This window comes from Cavia porcellus, unplaced genomic scaffold, assembly GCF_034190915.1.
Source record: "Cavia porcellus strain 051 isolate PalLab524CR breed Dunkin Hartley unplaced genomic scaffold, mCavPor4.1 scaffold_14, whole genome shotgun sequence".
Lineage (NCBI taxonomy): Eukaryota > Metazoa > Chordata > Mammalia > Rodentia > Caviidae > Cavia > Cavia porcellus.
This window is the reverse complement of record NW_026947497.1, coordinates 3,836,675-3,845,392: the sequence shown is the minus strand read 5'-3', so window position 1 is coordinate 3,845,392 and position 8,718 is coordinate 3,836,675.

Genomic DNA, 8,718 nt, shown 5'->3' with positions numbered 1-8,718 from the left:
GAAGCTAAATGCTAAAGGATGTGGCTGGATGCACTGTACCTGTGTGGCCAGCTGCACAGCTCCTGGGGGGACACAAGGACTCTTGTCAGCCCATGAAACAGGGTCGCTCTGGACACTGGACCCTGGGGAGGCAGGCAGCACCTGGCAGCCTCTGAGCAGCGCCCTGCTTTCCTCTCTCGCTGAGTCCAGGTACTGCTCCAGCTCTGTGCACCTGGCAGCACTTCTTTCGTCAAATATCAATGCCTCATCGACTATGGCCTAGTAAATGGCAAGTATCATCACAGGGTTAGAAAGCACACGGATCCTGGGAAGGGGCAGATGCTAAGGTTCCTTGTGTAGCACACTCTGGAACGGCACTTTCAGAGCACATGAGTCAGGTCCCAGCCCCACAACACTGTCATCACGCTGTTGCATTGAGCCTTCGTGATCTGAATGAGGATCAGCCAAGTCTGGAGGGAAACCTGAGAGAACTCGATCTAGCATCTTCTGGAGCTCACGGCTCAATGCGGGCTACAGGTTGTGAAAGGCAGCATGATGTAGCAGAGGTGATGAGGAACCAAGGCTTTTTGCCTCTTGGCTGCCTCAAGAAAGGCACCTACAGGCTCAGGATCTGATGAGCCTCTACCTTCCCAAAGCCAGGGCTCTGGACCCTTCTGACTCGGGAAGTCACCGAGCCTTTCGCTCAGCTACCACATGACCATTCAGTATCTGTCATGACTTTCTAGGGGATCAGGTGAAAGAGACGAACCACTCGTGTATGCATGTATAATCTGCAGCACCGACACAGACACTGTAACCGAAGGAAATGAAGTTATACTGGAAAGAACGTACAACTTCTACATTACACCTGGCAGAATCAAATTCTTGTTCTGTCACTGTGCCAGCTATGCCATTGCTGGCCACGCCAGTCTCCCTCTCTTGCCTTGGTTTCTTTCACAAGTGCAGCACCACAGCCTCTCCTGAGAGCCAGGGCGGCACCTGGTGGCACTTGGTGTGGACTCAGGCAGTCAGCTCAAGCTCCCCAGGACAGGGGTGGACCCGTCCAGTCAAGAGCGGCAGTCACCTCACAGGCCCACACTTAGCTCCAGGACTAAGCAACGCGATCCCAAGCTCTCCTCTTGCCCAGAGGAAAACGCCAAGTCCTGCTGGGCCCTACTCCTTGAGACCCTGGGCCCGGCTCTCACTGGCCTCTGCTCCTCAGGCTTCAGAGACATGGAAGGGGCAGCCTGGAGCCAGCTGTGCACAGGGCTCCCCATCTACACAGCTCTGCCTGTGGCAGCTGTGTCACCCCAGGGCAGGTGCAGCACTTACACTGCCAATCCCAGCCCTAGACAATGCACCAATCACGAACTCTAGATTCAGCCACCTCCATGCTGCCTGGGGCTTTTAGGGGGTATCCAAACACAAACCATAACAATTGGTTATATTGCAGTCACAAAAAAAAACACGAAAGACAAAGTATAGCAAGCCTGTTGCGCTCATTGACTTGTGTGGAAGGATCCTGTGTTACTTGAATAATCCAATGACATCATGAGCTTCCCTTCCACAGGAGCTGGCAAACATTACCAGCCTGCTGCCCCATTGTGTCAGCAAACAGAATGCTGAGGCGGGAACCCGAGAGGAAGCTGTAGTTCAGGGATGGTGAACCTTTCAGAGCTTTGGGTGATAACAAAACAGCTGGCTGTGACACCTGTATGTAAGTTCACCACTGCTGGTAAAGCGTATCGGTTTTACCAAAACAAATATTAAGTGATAATAAAGCCAACCACATGTGTAATCATTAATCACCAGCAGACACTGGGAAATCACAGGTCCAGTGCTTTGATTTTCAGGTCATTGTATAATTCCATCAGCTGATACGTATGAGGAAGGGCAAAGATGAAATCTCCCTTGCCAAGCAGTAATTCACAGAAGCAGGAGAAATGATATCCTCCCCAACGCAAGAATCACCCTGGCAGATGCACACTCTGGGTGTGTGGAAGAGCTCCCCGATAGGAAGGTTTAGTACTCCCCGACTCGGGGCCTTCAGGGCTCAGGTGAAAGACTTCATTGTGTGCCTTAGAATGTCTCCTCATTTGAGTCTTTTAATTTCAAAACTAATTAATGAAAGAAAAGGGAAAGATACGTTGCGTGGTTCTTTAGAGAAAGTGAAACGTTTGATGAGTAGTGCTGCCCTGAGGTGTAAGCGCTGTCTGCGCTTAGCGCTGTGCTGACCGCTGGATGACGTGACCCTGTGCTCTTTTCATCTGTGTCATTTAAGAATTTGCTAGCAGGTTATGTCAAAGTTTCGCAACTTTTAATCTAAAAATCTCCCAAGAGGGAGTATTTCTGTAGACTGATTGTAGGGTTTAATTTTCTGTCCTCTGAAATGCAGCACCGCGTTAAAGGTGACCGTCTTTGTCTCAGCTCCGTACTGTGATTCTGACTTCACCTGTGCCCTGCATGTGCTTCCTCTAACAGAAAATTCAGGAGCTACAAACTTCCCTTCGAGAAGCGAAAGAAAGTGCTGTGCATAAGGAAGACAAGATTATACAGATGCAGAAAGAACTTGAACTGTCCCATGACCTAATAGCGAAACTTGAAGCCAAAGTTAATGAATCAAATAAATGCCTTGAGAAATCCAATGAAATGATCTAAGCACTTCAGGTAACTTCAGTCAGTTTATAAATAAAAGTTATTTTTTCAAGAAAGCTGTTAAAATTGAAAAATAATTTACTGCTGTGTTGTTCTCTCTTACCATAACTTTTCAAAATTCTCGCAATGTGGAAATTCATTATTCAAGCTAAAATAGATGAATGGATAGAGCTGGGGATTTAACTCAGTGGCATAAGTGCCTGCCTGGCAAGCACGAGGTCATGAGTTCAATCACCAGTACAAAAAAAAATGAATGGATAAATATCCTGTGGTACATGCACGTGGTGAACTATTACACAGCACTTAAGAGAAATAAGCTATCAAGGCATGAACATGTATGGAGAATCTTAAGTGCATATCATTAAAGTGAAAGAGGCCAATCTGCAAACCCAACATACCATACATTTCCCAGTATGTGACATTTTGGGAAAGGCAGAACTACAGAAAGATTATTAGGTTTGGTTGGCATTTGCTAGTGGGTAGGAGTTCCTGCAGCTGCAGAAGGAGCTGGCGTGGCTGACACAGCAGAACGAGCAGCTGGTGCAGCAGAAGAGCGAGCGGCTGAGGTGAGTGTTGGGCCTGGTGTCTCTTTATCAGGAAGATGCCCGGAGTCCAGGCTGTGGGCGTGCCTGCCATGCTTCTGTGGGAGGGGCCAACAGCACTACCTCTGGCTGCGGCTTTGGGAGCAGAGCTGGAGGTCCGGCTGCTTCTCCCAGGTGATATCAGGGGCCCAGGTGCCGGGGCGCTGCTGAGCCAGCAGAAGAGAGCCAGCACAAAGTCTCACAGGGGCACAGCGCCTCCAGGAGGCCTCCACGCACAGGCAGAACCTTCAGAAGGATGTGAGAGAGGACCCCAGCTGGGAGGGAGGCAGAGATCAAAAAGGGAAATCAGAAGGGGTCCAGAAGCCCGGAGGGGCAGCACGGAGACTGGCTGGGAGACAAGCCAGAGGGAAGGCTGCCCAGCAAGTTCTCACCGCACAGGGGCCACCTGGCTGCTGCCGGCTCCTGTGAAAACCTGTCATTTTACTTCAGAATTTTGTTCAAAATTCTGTGATCACAAAGTTTTAGTTCAGCTCTTCAAATTATATAGACGCTGAAGGCTTTAGGCTGGCGAGGCCTGGGGCTCACACCTGCAGTCCCAGCACTCGGGAGGCTGAGACAGGAGGATCAGTGGTTCAGAGCCTAGCCCAGCCGGAATTATAAGCTGCGGTAAAAACAAACAATAACAAGCAAGAACATTAGATTGCAATGTCAATGTGATAAAACGGTAGAGTTTATCCTGCGTGCCTCTTACCACGCTTTTCCCCACCTGGGCTGCGCTGCAGGGACTGAGTGGTCTGAGTGTCCCATTTTTGTTTCCTTTCACTCAGGCGATTACCAGCAACTTTCCAAGGAGGTCACACCTGGAGGGAGAGGAGCCTCCAAAGAGAGGCTCACGGGGAAGTCACCTGCCAGCCTGTGCTGAGTCCCCTGCTCGGGTGCCTGGGGCCGATCCCAGAAGCAGCACGACATCCTTGCTCTGCACAAGGAGCAAAACGCTCAGGACCCTGAGCCGAAGGACTCGCTCATGTCTCGGTTTTTGACCCCCGCTCCAAGTCCTTTGCAACCCCTCATCCCCTTCACTCCTTTGACAACTCGGGCCTAGGCCTTTGCCCAGGTAAGAAGAGGGACTGGTTGCCTGGGACCCAGGTGACCCTGGAGACTTCTGAGTTTTGGGACCATGGCCACGCTGTGCTGGGAGTTTGTGGCTGTGCCACCTGCCCTGTGCTTGGCCGGCTGCCAGCTCGTGGAGAGCCCGCTTCTCCAGGATGAAGCACCTGGTGCAGCCACCTTTTCCCATGTGAAATCTCCACATGGGGAGATTTTGCCCCTGCAGTCCTGCACTTCCCCAGGGAGACAGCGTAGTCAGGACTCAGGGCCCCTGCCCCCTGCACAGACTGCTCTGTGAGGGCATCTGGACGGTGTGCGCCTGAGCCTGCTGTGCACAGTGAGCCATTGCCAGGGCCTCAGTCCTGGGGTCCTGCTCACCTCCTCAGCCAACAGCAAAGCTTGCCGCTCCCCACTGTGTCCCCGGGTAGGTCCATGATGCAGCACGAAGCTGGCAGCTGCAGCCAGGGGTCAGGGCTGGGTGCTGTGGTGCAGATGGTCCCTGGCGTGTCCCTGTCACATGGGTGAGCTCGGGCTGAGCCGTGTTCCTGGGAGATGTAGGCTGGGTCTGGGATGCACACCCTGCTGTGAGGCAGAGAGCATCTGTGCAGGAGGAAGTGAGCTCTGGGGGTCTAGAGGCTGCAGGTCAGGTGGGACTGAGTCTGCCCTGAGGAGGGTTTCTGGGGTGATCACCCAGTCAGAGCCTGAGAGGCTGCGGGCAGATAGGTGGGGCGGGCCTCCCCAGGACCAGTGTGCCTCTGAGGGGTGGAATGGGGGCCCTGGCTGTCCTTTGACATCCCCGCCTCCCCACAGGCCTTCACAGCTCTCCTTTCGGTTTTTCTTTGCTTTCTCAGAGGAGCAAGCGTCAGACACGGAGAAGGCGGACCCCAGGTTACCGCCAGCACCTCCCTGAGGGAGCACCCCAATGCAGGATGCAGCAGAGCCCGCGGCCTGCATGCCGGGCTGCCTAGGTTGGGGGCTCGCGTCCTGCTGTGTCCTCCTCACTGTGATGTCCGAGGGCCGCACAAGCTCCGGTCCACTTTCACCGGCTGCTGCCACTGGAAGATGAAGGAGCAGGAGTAACTGAGCAGCAAGACTTTCTCACGCAGGACACTTTATAGATGCTGACTTACTTAGTGTTGTACAGAATGAAGACACTGAAGGAAACATCTGGCTGTCAGCATGGGCACAAATTGTCCACAGCTTTGTTACTCAGGTGTGACTTGGGATGAACAACATTATCAACTTTTAAAGCGCTTGCACACCAATTAAACGTGGACTTCTGAATCATAGTTCCTGAATGGTTTCTTGGTGGACCTCGTCCTCTTCTCTCATGGTCAGGAGGTCGCTGTGCAATGCTCAGCTCACCTGCTGGATGTCCATTCCCAGGGTGGCAGGGGCTGTGTCCTCTCGCGTCCAGTCCGGACGTCTTGGGTTTTAACCCTGCTTTCTTGTCAACCCCTCACCCTGGAGCAGGTCGGGTTCTGTCCAGCTCTGCACCCTGCACACAGCACTCCTGTTTGGAAGTAGCTCACAGACGCTTCCCTCCCACCACATCAGATTGGAAGTAGGACCAGAGTCCTGCTGAAGTCTTCTGACCTAGCTCTGACAGGCAAGCACACGCGGAGGGGCTTCCTGCATGCACAGACTACCTCGATGCTCTGGTGCGAGGGTCAGTGCTTCCAGGCTGCTAGGACCTGGGCAGCAGCATATATTCTCAGAGGAGTCTGCAGCCCTTGGATGGTTTAACAGCTACAGATCTCAGAGGGACCTGACACAGTCACATCTTGGTACTGGAGTGTGTGAAAACACATGGGTACATCAAAATTTTGTCCCTGTACTTATCACTGGTGTGGTACTCAATATGCAAGCTTCAGCTTGCTGGTTGATGATGCAGCCGTATCTGTCCAGTACATGTCTCTGTGGCTTTCCTTAGGCCTCTGGAAAGCAATGGACGGTGAGGACCTGAGTGCCAGCATATTGCTCTGAGTTACGTGACTAGAACACCAATTGAAACAGCTGTGCCCTGGATCATCCCAAGGCAAGGCGACATCAAGGCAACCTTGGCTCTTCTTTGGTGATAAGTTTTATTTAAAGGGAGGATTATGGATGCCACGATGCAGTTTTAAAGCCTGTGGGTCGGGTATTTCCTGAGCAGGCTACCATAGGATTCACTCAGATGCAGCGGAAAGGATCCTGTGTATCCTTTTCTCTTCAGACCTGGCCCTCAGACATCTGATTTCTTCCTCATCCTAAAGACACCAGAGCTGAGCTGCATGTGTGCTTCCTGATGTTTGCTCCTCCACTGAGCAAAAAGTAGCAGGAAGTGGTGGCGGAGTTCACTGGAACAGGAAAATGCTTGAAGACCGTTGAAAGTATGATGAAGCCACTGTCACTCCAGCCACTCAGAAGTCTGATTAAAAGTTGGAGGCCAGCCTGGGCCACTGCTTGAGACCCTGTCTCACAATTTAAAAGGGTTGGGGCCGTATCAGTGGCCAAGTTCTTGTTGCATTCGCACAAAGTCTGGATGTGAGCCCCAGTCCAAGCACACAGAAACACACGGGTATTAATAGCTTCTCCATCGCTGGGGAAAACCCCTGGCACAGCTGTAAAGGAGGAAAGATTTATTCGGCTCATGGTTGCAGGGCAGGGGTCAGCTGAGCAAGGAGGTAGCAGGGCGTGGCAGAGAAGCTGTGCCGAAACCAAAGATGCACTGCACAGACAAGGGCCCGAGCAGAGGCAGGGGTCACCCACGTCAGGTGGGTCCTGCCCTCAGCCTTTTGGCCTGCACGCCAGTCATCTCAGGAGATGCCACAGACACGCAGAAGTGGGCTTTACCAGTTTCCTCAGGATCTCCACACCCTGCTGAGTTGGCAATCAGGACTACCTGTCACAATGCTGTTCCCACCTAATTACAGGGCTCTGCTGTGCCAGCCCAGAGCACTGTGGGGGTCACCCGTCACCCAGTTCCAACGGACAGCACACATGAAAAGGTGGCTCACGAGAAACAGTTTCTGCTAAGGCCCAGCAGCAGGCAAAGGGCGCTCTCTGCAAATGTCAGCAGGGGCGTCAAGCCAAACCCCAGAGGGTCTACAGGCCATGCACCATGGGGTTCCCAACACCCCAAGCGTCCCTGGGTCTGTCGGCTCACCTGCCCCAGGGAGCGGAGCCTCCCGTGCTCTTGGGCCCACTCACAGCAGCAGCAAAATGAGCTGGCGCCACACATGGTCAGATGCGAATACAGGACCTGAGCCCAGATGCTGAAGCCACGGTGCACAAGGAGGGACAACTTCAGCAAGGGAAGAGCTGGGCACGTGCAGAAACATAAGTGAGGTTTCAACATGGAGAGGCGCAATCCTCAGCACCAACTGTAACAACTCTGGCGGTGTGGTCAGTACCATCATCACCACAAGTGTTTAGCAGGCGTTCGGCAAAGTCTGACAAGAGGAGTTCTCCAGGTCTTCCCTCCTCCCACCCACCGAGGCAATGCCACCCACAGGTAGGAATCCCGAGAAGTCTGGAGATGGGCAAAGAGTTTGCTCCCTTAGTGAGTGGGGACACGGGGCCCACCCAGATCTTTCCACCTGCATGCTGAGAATCACCTCCCTCCAACTGACAGAACAAACCCTAACCATGAAAACCAGTGCCCCGAAAGAAGCTTGTTAAAGGCAGTTATGTCCCACGGAGTTGACCCAAGGCCAGAGCCCAGGGCCCTGTCCCTTCTCAGGCTCTGCTCTGGTCTCACAACAGCCACAAATGAGCCACATGGGGGTGTGAGGAGTTGTGTGGGTGCTGAGGAAGGAAGCAATGGAGGGCAGGGAGGGGACAGTTAAGGTGTGTGATGTCCGTGCAGCATCTCCCAATAGGAATGCCATCGTTATATCCTGCAAACATGAGCTGATAAAAAGTAAACAAAATAAACTTGAAAAAACCCAAGGTAGCAGCATTGAAACTGCCCCATTCCCATCACCTGGCACAGGAAGTGCGGGTGGCCAGCTTCGCCCTACGGCTCCCCAGACCCGGACCTGGTGGGACCTTGCTCCATGCTCTTGCTGTCACCCCGCATGCTCTTCCTAGCTGGCCTGCAGCTTCACCTCCCCAGTGCAGACCAGCTGCATGCAGCAGCCTGCCAGCAACCTGGGCTGGAACTGGAACACACAGTCACCGCGACTGAGCCACAGTGGAACCCCAGCCAGCCTAGGCTCAGGGCTCATGAGGGTCTGAATCTTCAGTGGCCTGGATTCCTTCCCTTCCCCAGCCAATCCTGACCACCCAGAGCAGCACTTGGCAGGCACAAAGGAAGAAGAGGTTTGCACATCAAGAGAGCAGCAAGCTGCAAACTTTTTTCCCAAGCTTTCCTTCTCCTTGGAGTGAGGTTCCAGTTTCTACCACCAGGTGGCAGTTCGCACACATAAAGCAAACGTCTAATAAGATTCTT